Raw genomic sequence first — 23,562 nt, forward strand, 5'->3', positions numbered from 1 at the left:
CTATTAATCGGAATAACCCTGCCACACCTTTTTACGAAGATACAGGACAAAAGAGAAACTCTCATACAGCTGCAAAGCTTAACATGAGTCGTTTTCTCACATGGTCTCAAGACATATTGTCAGCAGAGCTTCACAAATGGACACAAGAGGACACAACAGGAGATTGTCCCAGAACTGTCTCTACAACTGTGGAGCTAAACTGACGGAAGGTGATGGGTAATAATAATTGTGGCAGCATCACATTGTCTATTAAATAATCTGTGTGAATGTGATATCTGTGGTTACAGCAAATGCCATAAATTGACTAAATGATCATCATACAATGGTAAATTGTTCTCGAATATTCATTTGAATTTATATAGTTGTAAGTGAAATGCATGTTTGCTGTGGGCTATGCATCAACAGCCCCCTATCAGGATTAAAACACTGTGTAATAGTTTTGACAAATCAGTGTCTGGAGACCAATCGGATGTGAAGTGTTGTGAGTCATTCATGTTTTTCAACATCAATTTTAATGCCTAATGAGTTTTGGGACAATTTAACATCTGACATTTTCCAAAGAGCCGGCTCAAACATGTATTGCGGGAAACAGCTGGAAATCTAATAAACCACTTTTAGAGACATTATTCAAATGGGATTATGAGTATTTCTTCACAGGCAATAGTGAATGCTGAACGAAGCCATTAACAGTCTAAAACAAAAGACGCAAGGTCAATATTGTACCAAAAAAATGCTAAGCAGTTCTCTTGGCATAGCAGATGTTTATTTGGAATTTCATGGTTGTGCAACAATTGAGCGGATATACACAGAAACACTTATTTAAATAGACATTGTTTAATATATATATATATATATATATATATATATATATATATATATAGCCACGAACATACACAAGAAAGTGGTCAGTTATTGAATAAGATATTGTTTAAATATATATTAAGATGTACAGTTTACTTATAAATCTACATTATATCAGAAACAACGTCCTACCTTTGGGAGATCTTAAGCTTTAGTTATTCTTTCTCAGATAGATGTATGGTTACAGGTGACGTTCGTATTCACACATAAGGGTTAGTGAAGTTATTTACTCAAAATGTGTTTTTTGTCCTCATATCTGGCTGGTTGGATGGTGGACGATTGCTGTTCATACTAAATAAAATACATACTTACTTTGACTGGGTAAAGCAAAGAGGGGTAGAAAGACATGGAGGTGTTATTGCTGAAAAGTAAACTGGTGAAACTCTCCTGACCTCTACTGGAGATGTCGAATAGTTGAATTTGTCACCACCATCCCAAACTCAACAATCTAGGACATAATATGAACTCTAGATTCTCTACAGCTGCTGTAGTCTATTGTTGCTTACAATTAATCCATTTATTTGTCTTGACCAGCCGGCCATGCTGGTTGAGGAACAAGATAGAAGAAAAATGCATGGCAACTGTAAGCAGCAGTAAGAACACTATAAAGAGTGAACAAAATTAAAGACAAATATACAGTTTAACAGGTGTGACAATGTGGTCTGGAGTGCTTTAGCATGTAAGGTATGTAAGGGGGACTGAGGTGGGTTGAGACCTTGCCAGCCCTCGTGTGTGGTGTCTAGCATCCACGATGCCCACATTCTGGAGCTTAATTCCTGTAATCCACTGTGAGGTTTTTACTACCGACAAAAAGTCTTTCAAGCTGCCTGCAGGGCCCCTGGCAGACCACACTGTGGCACAGCTCGAGAGGATGTTCTCTGTGGTAAAAGTTCACCACTGGCTCAGGGGGGAGCTTTGCATGTTTGAGTGCCCTCACAAAGGAAACTGCAGTATAGAACATTAAATTTATATTCATTATAGTACCACATTGTGAAAACCATAGGCTAGATTAGAATGGACGACAAGATATTTCTCCTAAAATGTAAGTGTAATTACTTTGATCGACCCCCTGGCGGCTGACTGCAGTTTAAAACCCCACCTCCTCCATTATAAAAGAGAGTCACACATGGAATAAAATAATCATTTAAAGTGTCTGAAAAAGATGGATGCTGTCATTTAAGGTACTTATCAAACTGATGTTTATCTGAGTGTCCATCTTTCCAGTTAGTTTGCATTATGCTATAAAAAATGTGTGAAACATCATGATTTACAGCTGAGACTGACTTGCAATTGGTGTGTGCATCTATCTATATATATCTAATTAAATATATATATATATATTTATAGGTTTATACTGCGGCTTCATCCCTTGACCACCAGTGTGCAGGCTCTGGATCTAAATACACAAGATGGCAGCATTCACAGCCATGACATTTTGCCCTCATTTAAGTATAGTGCGAGAAAGTGGAGACGCATCGTTCATCTAGAGTCTATGGTACAAACACAATCTAAACACATCTCTGTTGATTTGCATGAACCATCATGAACAGTTCGTCACAATAGGACATTTTCGTAATTTTCTCTTTTACACAAATTTACTCTTTTACTCATCTGAAATTGCCGCATTTCTGTAAATAACTGGTGCTTGCCTTGTTTGACACTGAAACAGGATGAGGTTGGTTTGAAAGCAGTGGGCAGAGTCACTTTGGGGATTCACTCAGTGCAAGAGCTCATTCAACATTTGCCAAATAGCCCAGCTCTAAAATGTTGATTATGGAGGAATTCAGAAAGCACGAACAGATACAATTATATTACTAATTACAGGAGCTGTGAGTGACGATGGGCGAGGCTAGTGGACAACGCTGCACAGCAAACCAGACCCAACAAGACATGACATGCAAAATGCCCTCAAAACATGTACAATTGTAATGCCATCCCGTGATATCCTATAGAATAAGCAACAACCTGTAATTCATTCTTTCATTAACCTCTCCCCAACCCCCCCGGTAAACTGATATGTAGAGCAAATGCCTCGGGTACCCTCTTCCTGATCATCAGCTATTTGAAGAAATTGACCTTCACTGTGTTCATGTGTTCACAAACAGCTGCATTCAGATACTATCACACACAAACCAGTTGTTATGGTTCCAGATGAGCATCTCAAATCGGTTACAGTCCTCTGCATGGTATTCTCAACAAAGTTTTGAAATATTTGAAAGAAGCCTCAACACAAAGTTTAATTCTACTTTCTTTTTTATTGGCACTTTAAACCCTATCTTCAGTGGCAGATGGAGTTTGCTCTGTTGTCATCTTGTGACCTTAGTATGAATCGTGGGGAGTGTAGGGCGTTCGTATCTTCTGCCTCTGTTCAAAGAAGACGTCCGGCTTATGATGTGTCTTTGATCAATCTCCAGCTGTCAACAATATCCTGCTTTGTGACTTTGAGCCAATCCCGGTCAGTGCTGCGACGGGTTTTGATGTGGTCATGATAATATCTGTTGCTGGTGTTCATTCAGTCCAAAGACAAACACGACAACAGGACGTGATGGCTGCTTGTAGACAATTTTCCATCAGCCCATTCACCCCCCACTGTTCAGATTCAAAATATATTTGTGTTACACAGAAACTGCCGTGAATTTTATTTTCCTCTCACTAAGTTTCTCGTCACAGATTCAATGAAGCCAATGTTAAACACATTGAGCAGTCTTTGCAGTAAGACTAACAGGAAAACCTCACTGACAAACAGCCCCCGACCATAAGTCATCAACAAAGCACCTGACCAAACCACATGGATGGGTACAAGTACATATGTTGGTTAAACGCCCTTTAGACTGAAAAATGAAAGCTTTACGTTGGTGTGAAAATAGCAACAACACATCAAGATTGTTTGAGCTATCTGTGCAAAAGGGTCACTATACTCACTGACTTCTAAGATTTAGATTAGATTTTTATTAAGTTGAATCCAAGGGTTCTCATAAACAACCATAGTCATTATGTTGTTATATATGTAACTGTCTATATATTTTTAAAAATCAATATAAAAACACAATGACACATGGAAACCTACAACTGCCAAATAGTTATTGTATAAGTTCAGGATCCTTTAGAACTAATAACTAGGTTTCCCAGTGACCTGATTGGTCCGTGGTCAACATCTTGTCAAGTTTTGATCTGATCCTCTGAGGTGAACTTGTTTCACTGCAGCTTAGCCCTGCAGCACATGTTGCCATGGTGATCTAAGAGGGTGAAAGTTGGGCCAGTAAAACCTGAGATAAACCCAAAGATAGATGGATAACTCACTTTAAAGGCCCCTGGATACTGAGGTAAAGATGCACCAAACTATTGTTGAAGATATATATATATACGTGGGGTATTTCAGCTGAGGCTGAGGTAAAGATTTTATCTTTGACATGATTCACCAAGCACAACACTGAACCTTCTTTATGACAACAGCTGTAATGATTTTGGTGACAGTTTGGCCAGGTAATATTTGATCATGATTAAGAAATGATATAATCTCAGTCTTCACAGTGTACACATTGTTCTTATTTCTATTTTGTATATTTTTTCTTATAAAAGTTATAAGCACGGATGCTTTATCGAGAGTGTGAGATCAGGCTCACAGGAAACCCACAGAGACAAACCCCCCCGCAGAGCTGTGCACTTCACCCAGATGAAACTCTATATTAGTGACCTGCTAAAGATCTGCTTCACTGTGGTCATTGATAATGATCAGGAAAGTAAAGACACCAACATGACACTCAACCACAGATGATGCACGCACTGTGCACACAGAGTGAGTGTGACTTGCTCGCAGAGAGATGCTTTTTGTTGGTTCATGCACAGGCAACAAATGTCAGTGAAGTCACATTAAACCTGCATTAACTTGCTTTTTGAAGCGCTGTAAGTCTTATAAATGTCCATAGTATTAATCTTAGTATTAATCTAGTTTACAAACTCACAACACAAACCTGCTGTATATTCTGACCATGCAAAAAAAACCTCCTACTGTAAGCTTTCATGCACCATGTTAAATGATTAAATGTTAGTTTTACCTATTTGTTTTTCACCCAAAACACTAATCTTTCAGTATAATATCCACATTACTGCATTATAAAACATTTTAAAAGGGAAAGGTTTTGGTTCTAGTTTTTAAACACAAAGTCGTTTGACATCACTGTGAACTTTTTCTGTATTAAACCATCCTAAGATCATGAAGGCCTAAACATGATCAGAAAAAGATTAAATAATTTTGTTTTCTGTCTACATCTGTTTTTTGGCAGAAAATAAATAGAATTTCAACATTTATATGTTCAGTATCAACATATTTTCATATTGCCCAACACACAAAATGACAACGTACACTCAATTCATATAACATAATCCAGTTGCAGATAAGATTCCAACAAAATGCATTAGTTTACAGTCTAAATTGCCAAAACTTTGTTCAGGGTGTTAGTTTCCAAAAGTTTCTTTCTTTTCTCTTTCGTGCAGGGAATTAATCTCTTCAATCAGTAGCCAATATATCCCCGAGCATCAGACCAATAGAAAACAGCAACAGAAAAAAACTTTCAACTAGCCAATCACCACCTTCATCTCCTTTAACAGAAAAGTCTGCACAGGATATGAACCCAAGTTTAGACCTTTGGACTAGAGTGTCTTTCTTTTTCTGATCGTGATCAAAGATGGATCAGTTGCATGTTCTCACCATCCTTCTTGTTGGTAATTATACATTTTCTGTCTTTTAAATTTTAAATTTAACCTTAAAATCTAGACAAACTAAGAAGGTTTGATTGAAGAGTAAAACACTGTAACATTAAAATTACAATTTTGTTTCTGCACCTGTGTTTGCATGTTAGGATCTGTTTCCAGCAGTCGAGCTCATATCTCTGGATCAGTGTTGAATCTGACAGTGAGCCCAGGAGACAACACCACTCTCTATTGTGACTGCAAATATTCCACTGGAGGAAATATAGTGTGGTACATGAACTGTTCTCATCTGAATCAGCCAACGCTTGTTATGAAGACAAGATACCCATCTGAACTACATCCGCTAAACCGCGAATACGAAGACAATCTGAAACCCTTCCCTCGTTTCCACCTGGTGAGGAATAACTCCTCTTAATCCTATGACCTGCTGATCACGAACATCAGTGACTTTGATGAGGGTCTCTACTACTGTGGAACAGAACAGGCCAACACGGAGATTGTTGGCCACCCGGATAAATTTATACCTACAAAATATGGCAACGTCACAAGAATGATTTTAACATGTAAGTATCCTGGTATTAGTTCTCCTTGAGTGTTTTGCAATAGAAATTCCTAAATAACAAGAAAATACGCTGCTCATACATAAATCAAATGGAAATATAGCTGCATTATTATCACCTGGTTGTTAGTTCCTGCCAAATCCGAGACATCTTACATTTGAATGTTTGTCTTGACATTGTGCATTTGATGATAGACACCTGTTTTGAACACAACGCTCCACATATTGTTGGAAACTGACATAGTTACAATCTTTGAATAGGGTTGTATTGATATAAAGATTGGTTTATTATTATTGTACTGGTAGCCAAGTGTGAAAAGGTAAATGAATAGTTGATACATCAAACACAGTGTTTACTGCCGCCCAGATCATATGACATTCATACAGAAGGTGTATGGAAGCGCATTGAAAAATAAAACATACCAAATGAAAAAATCACTTTTGATAAGTTTAGAGAGGTGTTAATGGTTGTTTGTTTCTGGATGTCGACCTCTCGCCTTTCGCACAGTCAGCTGGGAGAGGCCCCAGTCCCCATGACTCTGAAAGGATAAGATGAAAGGTAATAAAGCAGAACGAAAAGTGTTTATGAATTTGTGTTTGATTCCAGATTCCAGGGATGACCACAGTGGATGCAGCTCGAGCGGTGGCTTCACATCCTGGAGGCTGGTGGTGTTGGCGCCAGCCGTCGCTATTCTCTACTCTCTTCTCTCCTTTATTTTGGTTTACCACTTCTGTAAGAAATCAGGTAGGTTTCCTGCTGTGAAGTCTCAGCTGTTTTCTTAATTCGTACCTCAACTTTTTTCTTTACTCATTCCATATTTCTTCCCATATTTTCTGTAAATGTCATGTCCTGTCGATTTGGAAAATCTATCTTCATTGATCTTTTTCAAAAATAACATTGATTTAATATTTTAATAATTCATTTTTGCAGATAAAGAGCCTCAGATTCAGAGAAGACAAACCACACAGACACAGGTAACCCACATTAGTTTTTTTATCAATATTTTCGTCAGCATTTTATTTTTCAATTATACCTGCAATTTCTTCATAATTGTACATAACCAGAAATTATTGAAGTCACAAATCTTTCTAAACAACAGCACAATAGTAAGTAATGATTCTTACTGTCGTATTGTTTCTCAGGATGCAGATATGAGTTTAACACAAGTCGTGTGCCATAGAAAGGACGGATACACACATTAGCAGACAGAGGATGGAGAGCACAACACCTTTGTTCCAGCAGCAAGTTAACAGAATTTAATAAGTTTCGGAATTCTGAATGTTTAGAATTTAGGTCAGCGGTCTTTATGTTTGCATGAGATGTCGTGTGGTTTAAGCCACACAGTCCTTTTTAAACCACAAGGAGGGAAGATATACACACGCTTTGTGGCTAGTAACATTCACATTTTTACTGGTTTATATTTACTTTTTCTATAATAACTGTTGTGACATTGTTCTTCCTGAATTAGTTAACCTCAAAGTTTTCTAACTGTCATTGACTGTTGTCTTTATTATAATATCTGAAAACACTGTCCTGCGCTGAATTCTCTTTTGTGTGCTTTGCGCGAATAAAAACAAATATTACCATCGACAGACAAAGGTTTCTTTCTTGTTATGTAGACAATTTTAAGTTATCTGACTTGCAGGTTTTTGTTGGTATCACTTTGCTCTGCTTCAAGTTAACAATGAATCAACAAAGCACCTGACCAAACCACATAGATGGGACCAAGAGCATTTGTTGATTAAAAAACGCCCATTAGACTGAAAAATGAAAGGGACGTTGGTGTGAAAATAGCAACAACACGTCATGCTGTTTGGGCCACTATACTCACTCACTTCTAAGATTTAGATTAGATTTGAGATAGTTGTACCATTTGTTACTGTATTTACATAAAGACCAAATCTGTGGATACACACAAAGCTGCTTCTGAATTTTAGTTACAGTGAATCTAACTGTTTGACCAACTGATAGATAGATGGATGGATTAACTTAGACTTGTAATAACAATGTGCTCTCAGTAGAAAACTATTGTACAACATGTAATATTGCACATACAACATGCAGTATATCTAAAAATAAGAACTGCCAGCCTGGAATTAAATCATGTATCACACTAATAGTAATTACACGGGAGCCTCGCTGTATGAGAGACCTCTTGGATCAAGTGGTGTAAATAACCTAATAAACATTTTAGTTTTCATTAGAATTTCTTTTAAGAGATATATAGATATATATTTCAGAATTCTGTGTTAATTTTGTCCAAACAGATGCACTATTGGTATTTGATGCATTTATTTTGAAAAGGTGTTGACGGTAGGAGACATTGTATACTTTTATTTTGAAAAGGTAGTTCAGAAAACCAAAAGATGGATGATAAAATGGCAGGTGTGCCTCGTTGTTGAATGAAAAACATTACCTTCAGTTGTTTGGCTGATGAGGGCAAAAGGTTTGTGGATATTTCGCTTCTTATTGTCATTGTTATAGACTGAATTCTAATCTTACCTTTAGAGTTTTGCTGAGTGTAAGGACACTTAAGTGTGTGTGTTTAAATGTACAGTACGTGGGGCAACCTATGCTCACACTGAGACTGTGTATCATTCACACTTATAATTTGTCCTCATGTTCATGATAATATGATGTGGTTTATAAAGTGAAAAATTATTTTATTTAAGTTGAATTTTTATTTGCATTTTTTTTACTCTGTTTTCCGAGGTACATTTTCATTAAAAAGATTAAAATAAAAAAAAGGCTCTGTTTTTCTGAGATAATTTTAATCTAGCATTTTGATGAAGTTACATTTTGCATTGACGTTTCGCATAGAGCCCTTGTTCAGCGGGCTCCATGTAACTGCTGCACTCTTAGACAGTCTTGTGTTGGTTACGATCTCTTGTATTAGCTTCATGACGTAGAGCGTCGCTTAAAACTGTCAATCTCTCCTTCTGTATAAATAACAGTGAACTACAAACGAAATATTTGAATTAAGGACAAAAATGAAAACTATCCTTTATACGTCTGTAGCATATCCCCCGAAGATGGTCGAGACTTCCAACTGATGTTTTCAGGTTTATTTGAAACCTCCCTAAACAACACGTAAGAGCTTGTGCCTGTTCAGAGGGTCGCTAAAGCATAAAACTTTTTCTTTGTGAAGTTACATATCATAACAGTAAGTCAGCGTCTATACAGGAACTTCACTTTCAAAATAAAGGCATGTTAAAAAAAATATTATTTTAGATAATTATCTTAAAAAAACAGAGCTTAATTTAGAAAAGTCAATCCTTATGAAGGACAATGTAAAAGACAGTTCGTTAATAATATCACAACTTTAAAGGGCTGTACATGTTGTTTATGTGTATATAATGGAAGTAATATTTGTTTTGTTTTCCTCCTAGCTCTCACGGTGTGTTCACACTTATCACAGCATGTATGGAGATGGAAATAGAGTATTGTCAACCATCAGTCAAAGAGAGTCAGACCATCATTCAGCTCGGGATGCCACAAGTGGAACAACTCATCATAAATGTGCATGCAGAAGTTTCCTCATCCACGTGTGCATTTTAGGCATATTGAGGTATCATTAGCCTCATCATCACCAGGCTAATGCCTTCTTCAGAGTACAGGCTCCAGATGTGCATCATAAATAGATAGACATGATGGAAATTAACACTTCAAAAGACAACCTTTTAATTTCTACACCACAAAACTGTTTAAGTGCTGTTGGCAGCTCAGATAACAAAACATATGCAGCACCAGTTCAGTGTTGGTAATGTAATGGAAAATTCTACTACGCTTGTATTGTCTCTGCTTGTGCATACTATTTCTGTGTGTGAAACTCAGAGCGTCATATCTGCAGAATGCTTTTCTTCCCCACCAAGACCTCAAGGAGGCCATCAGCAGGTGTTTGTGTCTTTACTCCTGGGATTTCCCTATTCACTCAGTTCGGACGCATAGTTCACATAGTCACACACACAACTAACATAGTTCTCTCACACACACGCACACGCACACGCACACACACACACAGACACAGACACGCACACACACACGCCTGCAACTGTTTCTTGTTCATTCCCTTTGCAGAATGCTCATTGCACACTGTTTGACTGTCTGACCTTCCTTGCAAGAATAAAATCCTCTTAAAACACTATTGTTCTCGGATCTCTTTATTTCAGTAGTCTCACCAGGTCAAATTTCTATAACAGTCAAATGAAGTGTATTTCCTACTTCCTGATTAAGTCTTCTTCAGTTATGTTGTTAACCAGAATAATTCACTGTATATAATCGGTGTATATCACTAAAGGATTTGTCAGATGAATAAAAAACAAATACATTCAGCATGCTTCTTTTCAGATGTGCGCTGTATTAATTAACTAGTGTCCCAGTATCGTCAAAGTGATCCGAAAGTCGGTTGTTGGATCAAAAGGATGCTTTAGTGGAAAAATGTCAAACCTGCAGCCAGAATATAAAGTAAGCAGCATGTATGGCAACACAATCATGCTAGTGGCGAGATGGAAGACACAAGAAAAGAAAAACACAAAGCAGAGTCACATTAAGACGTAACGGGTACATGTGTTTTATCTCGTGGAAATCTGAATGCTGATGTTTCATTAGACAAAACCATCTCACTGCAGTTTGTTGTATCACATGATCTTCAGCAGGTGAACCTTGACCATAATGTCAAAAAGTAGCTTCCTTTGAGCCCTTACTGAACTTCACATATGTTGTTGGATTAGCAAATATGTCTCTTCCATGCCCAACACACACTTTTCATGTTGCAGATGCATATGGGCTCATTGGAGACCCTCCCCATCCCAGACGGAGGTTTAAGCTGGTAAGCCTGCTACTAGTGGGCCTCTATAGGTTGAATCCAAGGGTTCTCATAAACATCCATAGTCATTATGTTGTTATATATGTAGCTGTCTATATATTTTTCAGAATCAATTTAAAAAAAACAATGACACATGGAAACCTACAACAGCTAAATAGTTTTGCAGGAATTCAGGATCCTATAGATACTAATAACTAATAACTAGGTTTCCCAGTGACCTGATTGGTCCGTGGTCAACATCTTGTCAAGTTTTGATCTGATACTCTGAGGTGAACTTGTTTCACTGCAGCTTAGCCCTGCAGCACATGTTGCCATGGTGATCTAAGAGGGTGGAAGTTAGGCCAGTAAAACCTGAGATAAACCCAAAGATAGATGGATAACTCACTTTAAAGGCCCCTGGATACTGAGGTAAAGATGCACCAAACTATTGTTGAAGATATACGTTGTGGGAGACTGAGGTAAAGATTTTATCTTTGACATGAAATGATTCACCAAGCACAACACTGAACCTTCTTTATGACAACAGCTGTAATGATTTTGGTGACAGTTTGGCCAGGTAATATTTTATCATGTTTAAGAAATGATATAATCTCAGTCTTCACAGTGAACACATTGTTCTTATTTCTATTTTGTATATTTTTTCTTATAAAAGCTATAAGCATGGATGCCTGGTTAAGTGTGTGAGATCAGGTTCACAGGAAACCCACAGAGACAAACAGCCCCTGCAGAGCTGTGCACTTAACCCAGTTGAAACTATTTATTACTGACCTGCTAAAGATCTGCTTCATTGTGGTCATTGATATGGAGTGAAAAAGTAAAGACACCAACATCACAATCAACAACAGATGCATGCACTGTGCACACAGAGTGAGTGTGATTTGCTCGCAGAGAGAGGATTTTTTTGGTTGGTGCACAGACAACAAATGTCAGTGAAGTCACATTAAACCTGCATCAACTTGCTTTTTGAAAATCTCAAGTGCTGTAACTCTTAAAAATGGCCATAGTATTTATCTTCCTGTCTGAATAAATATGCAGAGGTCAAATACAAACTCACAACACAAACCTGCTGTATATTCTGACCATGCAAAAAAACCCTCCTACTGTAAGCTTTCATGCACCATGTTAAATAATTAAATGTTAGTTTAACCTATTTGTTTTCCACCCAAAACACCAATCTTTCAGTATAATATCCACTTTACTGCATTATTAAACTTTTTAAAAGGGAAAGATTTTGGTTCTAGTTTTTAAACACAATTCGTTTGACATCACTGTGAACTTTTTCTGTATTAAACCAGCCTAAGATCATGTAGGCCTAAACATGATCAGAAAAGGTTAAATACTGCTGTTTGCTGTCTACCTCTGTTTTTGGCTGAAAATAAATCAAATTTGAACATTTATATGCTCAGTATCAACATATTTGCATATTGCCAAACACACAAAATGACAACATACACTCAATTCAAATTTTATAAATAATTGCAGTTAAGATTCCAACAAAATGCATTAGTTTACAGTGTAACTTGCCAAAACTTTGTTAAATATGGTAGTTTCCAAAAGTTTCTTTCTTTTCTCTTTCAGGAAATTACTTTGTTCAATCAGTGGCCAAAACATCACTGAGCCTTAGACCAATAGAAAACAGCAACAGAAAAAAATCTTTCAACTAGCCAATCACCACCTTCATTTCCTTTAACAGTAAAGTCTGCACAGGATATGAACCCAAGTTTAGACCTTTGGACTAGAGTGTCTTTCTTTTTTTGATCGTGAGCAAATATGGATCATTTGCTTGTTTTCATCATCCTTCTTGTTGGTAATTATGATTTTCTGTCTTTTAAATTTGAAATTTAACCTTAAAAACAAACCACTACTAAAGATTTTTATTGTCGTTCCTTTTAGAATTAGGATTGTGGAGTAAAACGCTGTAACATTAAAATTATAATTTTGTTTGTTTTCTTTCTTTCTTTTTTTCAGCAGTCAAGCTCATATCTCTGGATCAGTGTTGAATCTGACAGTGAGCCTAGGAGACAACACCACTCTCTATTGTGACTGCAAATATTCCACTGGAGTATATATAGTGTGGTACAGGAACTGTTCTCATGTGAACCAGCCAACGCTTGTTATGAAGACAAGATACCCATCTGAACTATTAGAGCTAAACTATGGATACAAAGACGATCTGCATCCCTTCCCTCGTTTCCACCTGGTGAGGAATGAGTCCTCTGAATCCTATGACCTGCTGATCATGGACATCAGTGACTCTGATGAGGGTCTCTACTACTGTGGAATAGAAGAGGCAAACATGGGGAATGCTGAACACCAGGATAACTTTATACCTACAAGATATGGCAACGTCACAAGAATGATTTTAACGTGTGAGTATCCTGGTATTAGTTCTCTTTGAGTGTTTTGCAATAGAAATCCCAAAATAACAAGAAAATACGCTGCACATACAACATCAACTGGAAAAATTGCTGCATCATTATCACCTGGTTGTTAATCCTGCCAAATCAGAGACATCTTACATTTGAATGTGAGTCTTAACATTGTGCATTTGATGATAGACACCTGTTTTGAACACAACGCTCCACATATTGTTGGAAACTGACATAGTTACAATCTTTGAATAGGGTTGTATTGATATAAAGATTGGTTTATTATTATTGTACTGGTAGCCAAGTGTGAAAAGGTAAATGAATGGTTGATACGCCAAAAACAGTGTTTTCTGTCGCCCAGATCATATGACAAATATACAGAGAGTGTTCAGAAGCGTATGTAAAAATATAACACACACAAAAAAAATTACTTTTGATGATAGTGCTACGAGATTAAACAGAAAAACGGGAATAATTAGTAGAAGTGTGTTTTTGTTTTTCCAGTTGAGTCTGAACAACGTGAGACTGCTGAACGCTGTGATCTGTGCCGGACGCTGCTTTTCTCTTTGTGTCCAGCGTCCGCCGTTCTCTCCTCTCTCCTGTCGTCCTGTCTGGTTTATCACTTCTGTAGGAGAACAGGTACATGCTGTCATCTTCTCAGATCTCCACATTTCTGATGATAAATTCCATAGTATAATATTTTTTGTGTTATGTTAAATAATTTTAATCACATCAAAAAAAAAAGTCTTCTCAGTTGTTTGGTAAGAATTGACACAATATTAACATTTGCAGCTAAAGAACCAGAGGTCCACGAGGAAGGATCTAATGATCGCACAAGAGGAAATCAGGTATTTCACATGCAGCAACTCATGGCCCTCCACCATAACGTGTATTAATTGTAATTGCTTCATACTGTATGCTCAACACATGCAACACAGAGCGGATGCATGAGCCGTTCAAAGTAGAAAAAAATTCTTTGACAGTGAATTGTAACACATCAAAGTATCAAATTAATACGCGGTTGTGATTCTAACAAATGTCAAACCCTATAGGACGGAGACGTGTGTTACGCTGCACTGGAAATCCGACAGCCCACACAGAGACCAAAGAGGAAGAAAACACAGAGTTCTGACTTCAGCACCTATTCTGACATCAACACATGCAGGTCGTAAAGTGTGATGTGATGGAACATAAGAAAACGTTTGACAGCTTTATTAGCGGTGTTCTTTACGTGCCATTGGAGCAAATCAGTAAACCCACAGCCTCATCCTCTGCCTGTGGTGGGGATATCTGACGGGTGTGGACTAACAGCAGTGTGATGTACAGTCAAACATTCACATTCAGCCGATTCTGCATTTCTATGGACAGGAAGTGACAACACAAAGAATAAACACCCACATGTGTGAACTATGAAAAAATTAAACACCATATATACTGTATATATATATATATGATTATACGAGACGCTGTTGAAACGGAAGTGACACGAGGACACAAAGCAGCACGACAACTGACACATTTTGCATTTTTGCAGCCACATAATACTGTGCTGAGTCTATTTCTCTGGAGCAGATACACTGCATTGGTTTTCTCAGGTTGTTTTATGACAAATAAACGATTTCTGTTAAAACTACTTCCTTTTCTCTTTTATTTCTACTAGAATAACTAGACAGTCAGAGGTGTGGTGCCGTTTGTTGTTTTCATCTGAACAGTTTAAAACAAAAATACAAAATATATACAAAACAGACGTTCACTACCTCGGTAAAACCAGAGGACAGGCCCGGTCGAGGGCCTGGGCGTGTCGATCCCCTGCAGTGCAGACTAGCTCTGTGGATATGTATAATATATGATGAATATAATAATAAGATTATACTACAAACACCGGGAACTGAAAACTCAGAACAGGTTGTCTGAGGGAAAGACTATAGATACTTATTGTCTCTGCTTGTAGTTTGTGAGACAACGTGGTATTTGGTGTTATTCTCTTCTACCTTTACTGCTGCCACTTCACCTTATCTTCAATTACGGGCAAGTGGAAGTATTTCTGGGACCCTGATATTCCCTCATATCTGTTGTACTTGACATAGGTCTTAAAATTAATTCATTGTGGTCTAGTGGCTATGCGTTTGGCTTTGGTTTACAGGCAGGAGGTTAATTGTTTCTGTCACTGTGAGAGTCCTGTTCTGTGGTTTTTTCATTGTATCCTCAGGAGAAAGACAGGTATACAGGGAGGAGATATGTGCCGTCAGATACCATTAACTACAAACTAAGGCACAAGGATTTGTATCATTTTCTGAAAGTTGAGACATTTCAATTCAAAGGAAATTCAAATATCAATATAAGTTAGCACTTAAATGCTTGTCACTAAATTATGGGATCGCCTTAGACAAAACAAAAGAAGAAAGAAAAAAAAAAGAAACCACACAGTAAAAAAATGTCCATTCAACGAGCCAATCACCACGGACATTGCCTTTAAAGGAAAAGTCCTTACAGGTTATATATCTGCAGTTCGATGTTGCGTGTTTTTCAACACCGGTGATCTCCAGACATGGATGGGCGCCAAATTGTTATCATCGTTCTCTTAGGTAATTATTTGTAATGAAACTATATCGTTCTCTGCTGTGAAGTGAAATGTATATTTTTTACATCAATGATGATTATTAGTTTTATTACCTTTTCTTTTTATAATTCAGGAGTTGTTTCCTGCAGTTGCCATGAAATGACTGGATTGCTGTCAGAGGTGACAGTGAGACGAGGAGACAACGTCACTGTCTACTGTGACTGCAGCCTGTCCATTGGGGTTTACATCGTATGGTACAGGAACTGTTCCCATGAGAACCAGCCCACCCTCGTTCTTAAAGCAAAACCTAATTATTTGGTTGATTTTCAGTTTTTGAAGAACTTTACTTCTAACTCCTTTGACCTGCTGATCCTTAACGTCACCGATTCTGATGAGGGGCTTTTCTACTGTGGAAATGAGAAGATGTCGTTGGTGGATATGGAAAGGACCGGCCCCAAATATTTTCAAAGTTACGGCAAAGTGACAACAAGGATCCTACTGAGTATGTATTGTGGTCTGACTTTGCTATGTTGTACGGCAAGTAGCTTTTCTATCATATTCATTCTAATGAAATTTGGCAAAAGCTACAAATCAAATCAGAGACTGCTTGAGTTTGAAGGGTTTGGGTTTTTTAAAGTGCAACATTTTTCATTTGGTCTTTTAATGAGAAACAAGAAAACGGCTTTGTGCAAGGAATAAACAGAATAAACACTGTAACAAAGATATGTCCAAAGAATTCAACTTGTTTTCTAAATTCAAGTTCTATACATTTGGTTGCATATGTATTTAATTTGTATTTATCATTGTTTGTGATTACGATTATGATTAAACTGTAAAATATCAAGCTACAATTACACGTTTTTGTGTTAATGGTTTGGGAATGACACCTTGAGAATTATTGCCAAATTTGTTTACGGAGATATTGCCCAATTTATAGAAGCTGCATTTTTTTGTCCCCAATATTGACACAGGGCTCAAGTCCCCCCCAGGTGCTCTGGCTTTCTCCCACAGTCAATGTTAATAATTGGTGATTCTAAATTGACCGTAGGTGTAAATGTCTCTGGATGACGGCCCCCCGCTTTTCGCACAGTCAGCTGGGAGTGGCCCCAGTCCCCCATGACTCTTAAAGGATAAGATAAAAGAAGATGAAGCAGAACGAAAAGTGTTTATGAATTTGTGTTTGATTCCAGATTCCAGGGATGACCACAGTGGCTGCAGCTCGAGCGGTGGCTTCACGTCCTGTAGGCTGGTGGTGTTAGCGCCAGCCGTCGCTATTCTCTCCTCTCTCCTCTCCTTTATTTTGGTTTACCACTTCTGTCAGAAATCAAGTAGGTTTCCTGCTGTTTTCTTAATTTGTACCTCAAGTTTTTTACTCTTCTCATCACATTCCTCTCATATTTTCTGTAAACGTCTTGTCCTGTCGATTATGAAAATCTATCTTTGTTGATCTTTTTCCAAAATAACATTGATTAGAAAGACTCTGCTACTTAATAATTCCTTTTTGCAGATAAAGAGCCTCAGATTCAGAGAAGACAAACCAAACAGAAGCAGGTAACCCACATTAGTTTTTGTATTAATATTTTTGTTAACATTTTATCTTTCACTTTTAGCTGTAATTTCTTCCTAATTGCACATAACCAGAATTTATTGAAGTCACAATCTTTCTAAACAACAGCACAATAGTAAAGTAATGATTCTTACTGTCGTATTGTTTCTCAGGATGAAGATATGAGTTTAACACAAGTCGTGTGCCATAGAAAGGACGGATACACACAGTAGCAGGCAGAGGATGGAGAGCACAACACCTTTGTTCAAGCAGCAAGTTAACAGAATTTAAATAGTTTCCGAATTCTGAATGTTCGAATTTAGGTCAGCGGTCTTTATGTTCTCAAGCGGAGGTAAAGACCGCTGACCTAAATTCGAGTTTGTCCTGTGGTTTCAGACGCACAGTGCTTTTTAAACCACAAAGAGGGCAGATACATGCTTTGTGACCAGCTACATTCACTGGTTTATATTTACCTTTTCTATGAAAACTTTAAACGTCAATGTTTTCTAACTGTGATTGACTGTTGTCTTTATTATTGCATCTGACAATAATGTCCTACGCTGAATTCTCTTCTGTGCCCTTTGCGCGAATAAAAACAAAATATCACCAAAGACCGTAAAAGGTTTATTTCTTGTTATGTAGTAAATTTCAAGTTATTTATCTATCTTATTATGAGATAATATCACATACATTTCTGATTTAATTAATTTATGGAGCCAATAGTCACTATGTAATATACAGATGATACAGGATGTGAGACAGCTCAGGATGTGTTTTGTCGTTTCAATGTGAAAACACAATACATAATGTTTAAATGTTAAAATTATTATTAATTGAACAAAGAAATTAAAATATCAGAATAAAATTGAATATAATTCATGCAAATATATAGGCCATTAGGCTATATGGGCAGCATGACTCAGGAGGTAGAACTGTTTTCGCACAATCAGAAAGTTCCTGGTTTGATCCCCAGCTGTTTCAGAGAACTTGTTGAAGTGCCCTTGAGCATGACACCAAACACTAAGTGCTCGTAAAGTTGTCATCAGTGAAGGAATAAGTTAGTGGAAAAAGATGAATGAGACAAATGATCCATTGATTAGAAGAGTACAAATGTATTTATCTACAGTATTATAAAAAATGTTTGGGCCGTCTTTACTTGTCTCTGTTCTTTTATGAATTATTGTTAACCACTTTTGTATAAGAAATATATTTCAGTACTTTTGGGGGTTTTTTTGGGACCAACTATTTACACACATTATTACATTATTAATTTAATAATTAATAGCGGCTCAGGGGCACAGTGGTTAGCACCGTCACAGCAAGAAGGTTCAGGGCCCTTCTTGGAGGAGTTTGCATGCCCTCCCTGTGCTCATGTGGGTTTTCTACAAATGGATGAGCAGTAAACATCAGACTGTTCTGAAGTAGTCTACGAGTCCTGACCTGTATCACACTGTACTATGTATTTGTGGAAAGATTATAGCAGCACTTGGGAGAAGGCATCCGTCAAACCTGAGAGAACTTGAGAAGAGTGGGCCACGCTCCAAGCTGAGAAGTGTAGGCGTCTCATTAGGATTTACAAAAAGCACTTGACTCTAATAACTCCGTCAAAAAGCTGTGCTTCAAAATAGTAGGTCAAGGGATCCAATATTTCAGCCCGTGCCAATTGTTTTTGTTGTATTATTCAGAACAAAATGTTAAATTGAAAAATCCATGCAGCACGTCTGTACTGTTGGATCTGAGACACAGAGAAGTGAAGGCTAGTTGTTTTTTTGCGGTTTCAAACCATTTCAGAGAAAATGTAGGTTCCGTTTATTTTAGGTGAAGAAGTATAGCCACTCACACTTAGTTTCCAAAATCTCACATGAGCGAGTGTTCAATAAACCACAGCGTTCTGTCCATGCAAACAGCGAAGCTTTTACAGGAAACCAACACTGACAAACATACGACCACAGAGCTCCCTGCGCACAGCGGCAGCGAAGCTACGACTGAGCTGCCCACTGGGGATGGTCTTATCTGGCCTCGATCTGTTGAAATGTTTTTTCCTCTTACATTGATGATGCAACATGTGCAAACATAACGGAAGTAAAACACGGGTGAGAACTGCAGCTCTGTAGCCCCCTCAGCTCTGAATCTTTACAGATATATCACTGTTACCATAACAGTTCATCCGCTGAATGGTAACGTCTGGATTACTCACATGGATATTTATCACCTCCACCGAGGAGCTTGTATTTTGACCCCTGTCTGTTTGTTTGTTGGTGTTACGACCCAGCCCAGAGGCAACACGATGAATGAGTCTCCACTCTTCTGAGCTCCCAAAAACCACCACTAGCAAATTATTACAGCCTGTTTTAAGGTTTATTAAAACTATGTTTTTGCATCAGGGTGGGCCAACAGCAAAACAACAAACAAAAACAACCTTAAGGCGAACAACCTAAACTCACCTAACTCAAATTAAAGTAACCAAAAGACAAGTTGCTAACCTAACTCCAAATCCAGAAACAGGAGTAAACAAAAATTCAAGCAACAGATATTAACACATTCCCCAAGTTACAATTCTGGCTGACAGTGCAAGAGGAGAGACCGCAGGCGCTGGGGGGAAGCCGTCCTCTCCACATGCAAGCTTGGAAGCTGGAACCAATCAGCTCCCTGGGAACCAACCCACACACTCACAGTCGATCATCCACTCAGTCATTGAGTCAGACACACAAGCACCACAGCAGAGAGAGAGAGGGAGAGAGAGATCCACCAAACAGGAACTGTAGATTAAAGCACATACACCGATGTAAAGACACATTTTAAGGAACAAACTTGTCTCTAAACTTTGTGGAAGGATGTGGTACAAATCAGGAGAGAACTCATTACTCAGAGAATAATTCAAATTTCTAGATGGAGAAATCTGACATATTTAGGGGACTGATATTTATGTGTGTGAGAAATTGGGTGCAGATGCAAACAAAAACCTGGATATAGGGAATGTAAATGTAGTTTCATAGGAGGACTGTTGGGCCTTGGCAGAGGTTAGAGACATTCTAACCTGTTCATCTACTGCCTGTTTCTGTTGCACCAATGATTGATGATACAAATATTTGTTATTCAGACCATGTGAAAGCAGAATATTTACAGTGGAGGTCCGGAGAGGTAGTGATCTCTTAACATCTCTCAGTAACATGACTGACTCCATCTGAAACACTCCTGGCCTCTAGAAATGATGTTTAGAAAAAGAAAAAAAGGGCCATTTGTGGGTCTTTATCTGTTTCCTAGCAACAATAATAACATCATTAAACCATCGGCAAAGATGGTTGACATTACAGCTCCACAAAAGTGAAGCCAAACTGTCTTGATCGCCCCCTGGTGGCTGGCTACAGTGTAAGTCAACCCTTTCTTCTCCATTTAACTGGATGGTGCATGAACCAAACTAAAAAGTGAAAGTAAAGGAATGAAATAAATGAATTAGTCATTTGATGCTCCGAAAACAGTGTGAAACCTCATGATTGACAGTCGAGACTGACATACTCGTCACAAGATGGCAACATTCGTATACAGGATATTTTAGTTCATTTCTGGAAAATGGAGACGCGTGGTCCATCTTTAAATTCAGTCTATGAATTATGCCTTTTTGTGGAATTATTTATTTAAGATGAAAAACCACAGGATGTATGTCTCCTGTCTAAGAGTAGTCTCAACAGAAAAAAGGGTTTCTGCTGGCAATGCTTTAACTTCGTTAAAATGCAATAAAATCTCACGTCCCCTAATGTGACCATCTTACAGAGTCATCTTCCTCAATCGGCGCATTATAAACCAGTTCTTCCGATTTTTATGTGATATAAAAAATGCTTGAATACAATTAAAATGATAAAAACATGCTCAAAGCGGGTAATTGTACCGAAGAAACTCGCTGCAGGCAAATTATTTAACAAGCCACACTGGTGGTAAAAAAAAGTCTGAATAACCGCATTAAATATGGATACGATGAAAGGATTCGTCTCAATTACACAGGCTGTGTTGTCTGGTGCACAATGTAAAATAGTGAATTACTATGGAAGCTGTCTGAAATATAGTCCAGGGTCTGATGCTGTCCCTTCATGTCACAGATGGTGTTCTCAGTAGGATTTGGAACCAGTACGTGTCAGAGTGGCAGCAGACCAACCTGGAAATGAGATGTCCTTTTTGCATTGTATTTTATCATGACAATACGGCAGCTTTGTTTTTTTAATCAGACCAAAAAAAAAGAAACGAGTTTTGTTCCCATTTGGATTTTGTAAACCTCGTTTTCACACGGAACAGTGAGCAACGAGTTTCTTAAAACATTTTGCATTTGTGGTCATAAATGCTCTTATCTAGTGAAAGTCGAATGTACCGTACAGATTAACAGTTCAACCTGTTGTGGTGTTTGCAAGAATATTACCCTTATCTTTCTCCAAGGTGTTTTTTTTATTTGTGTAAATCCTGCAACACTGAGGACATTTCATTAAAAAATAAAATATTAAAATATATATATTTTATTAACCAAAAATATTTAATTTGACTCTTTGTCATCTGGTGTAAAATTATTCTTTTCAGTTTGAAGGGGGGTGTACTGTGAACTAAATGATTCGGAAAGATGATCTTGACCTGACCTCTAGTGGAGAGTCAATGCAATGCACCATATAGTCGAATTATAAAAGTTGGACCTCACAGTTAAAGGGTCCAAATTGAATTATACGGCTCTTTTTAATTCTCAGTCACTGTGGCTGATGGAAAAAACATGATGTTCTACCTTTAACAATAGCAACAATGCTGTTCTATTCAAGGGGTCTGATGAAAACGTTATTTCTACTAAATAAAAGAACAGAAACATTACCCATCAAATGTCCTTTTTGCTGAGCATGAAGGTTCTGACAGAACTTTATTCATTCAAACTGCAATTCAATATTTCAGGTCTCTTTCACAAAGGATGGAAATAATTTATAGACTGGTGATGTTTTGGTTGTTTTTAATTGTACATATGAGGGAACAACATTTCCTTATTTCACCTTGTTTATTTTCTCAATCATCAGTTGCTATTAAATCAGCAAATAACAACAGTCCAATAAATCTTATTTTCATACTAATACACAGCAGCAAACAGCAGATATCCTCACCTAAGAATAGGGGAAATATTGTATTTATATATCCCCGATACTTGACACTCATTCGAAGTAAGACATGACAGAAAACATATTCCAATAATCATTTTTAAATCAATCAAAGGCTTTTTTTCAGTTATTTGATTTAAAAGGTCATAATAGGCTACTGTATTTATGCCTGTAAACAATAAAAGAAACATTAATAATCCATAAACAAATCACGCATTCAAATATGCATCTAAATGCACTTGTTTAAAAAAGAGAGAAAAAAACAGCTTTCCTGTTTTAGTACGTAAACTGCTCTTCAGAATTATGCACATTTAAAAAAGAAACTTGGGTGCTTCCAAACTGGGTCAATAAAGGGTCAATATTAGCTTTGTTAACCCTGAGATATCTGCAACCTTGTAGGCTTCAAAAATGCCCCATTGCACTTCATGGAAACGCAGACAGAACGCTGTGACTGAGGGAGCTGCTGCGAGTGGGGAGTAGAGTGCAAAAAATAAAGAAATACACAGCAACCAGCAGTTTCCGTCCTGAAAGCATGTGCTCCAGGTTACAAGGATATACCAATGTTGTTTTATGTCTATTTCAGACCACAACAGCAGGTCTGCCCTACAGCCCCAAACACAAATGTCTGTCCCGCTGGCACACTGGTCAATAGCAAGCAACAATCAAATAAAAGGGAAAAAATCAAGACTAAAAGTTTAAAGCAAACAACTACTGGGCTTATCTGCCTCAGCAGTAGTATGTGGGTGTCGACAAACAGCCCAAACAATAAATCCGATTTTGATTTAAAATGTTCCTAAACCTGATTGGTGCATGCTAGTCTGCTGTCAACAGCTGCCATGTGGTCAGATATATCTTTCAGATTGTAAAGGGAGAAGTTGGATATTGACAGTAACAGAGAGCTAAAATTAGCTTAACACAAACCATGACCTATATGCCAACAATGTAACCCTCCAGTCTAGATGAAGGAAAACAACTTAATAACATCCAGTCCTGCTCTTACTTGCCTTCCGGCAT

Source organism: Limanda limanda, chromosome 2, assembly GCF_963576545.1.
Source record: "Limanda limanda chromosome 2, fLimLim1.1, whole genome shotgun sequence".
NCBI classification, from domain to species: domain Eukaryota; kingdom Metazoa; phylum Chordata; class Actinopteri; order Pleuronectiformes; family Pleuronectidae; genus Limanda; species Limanda limanda.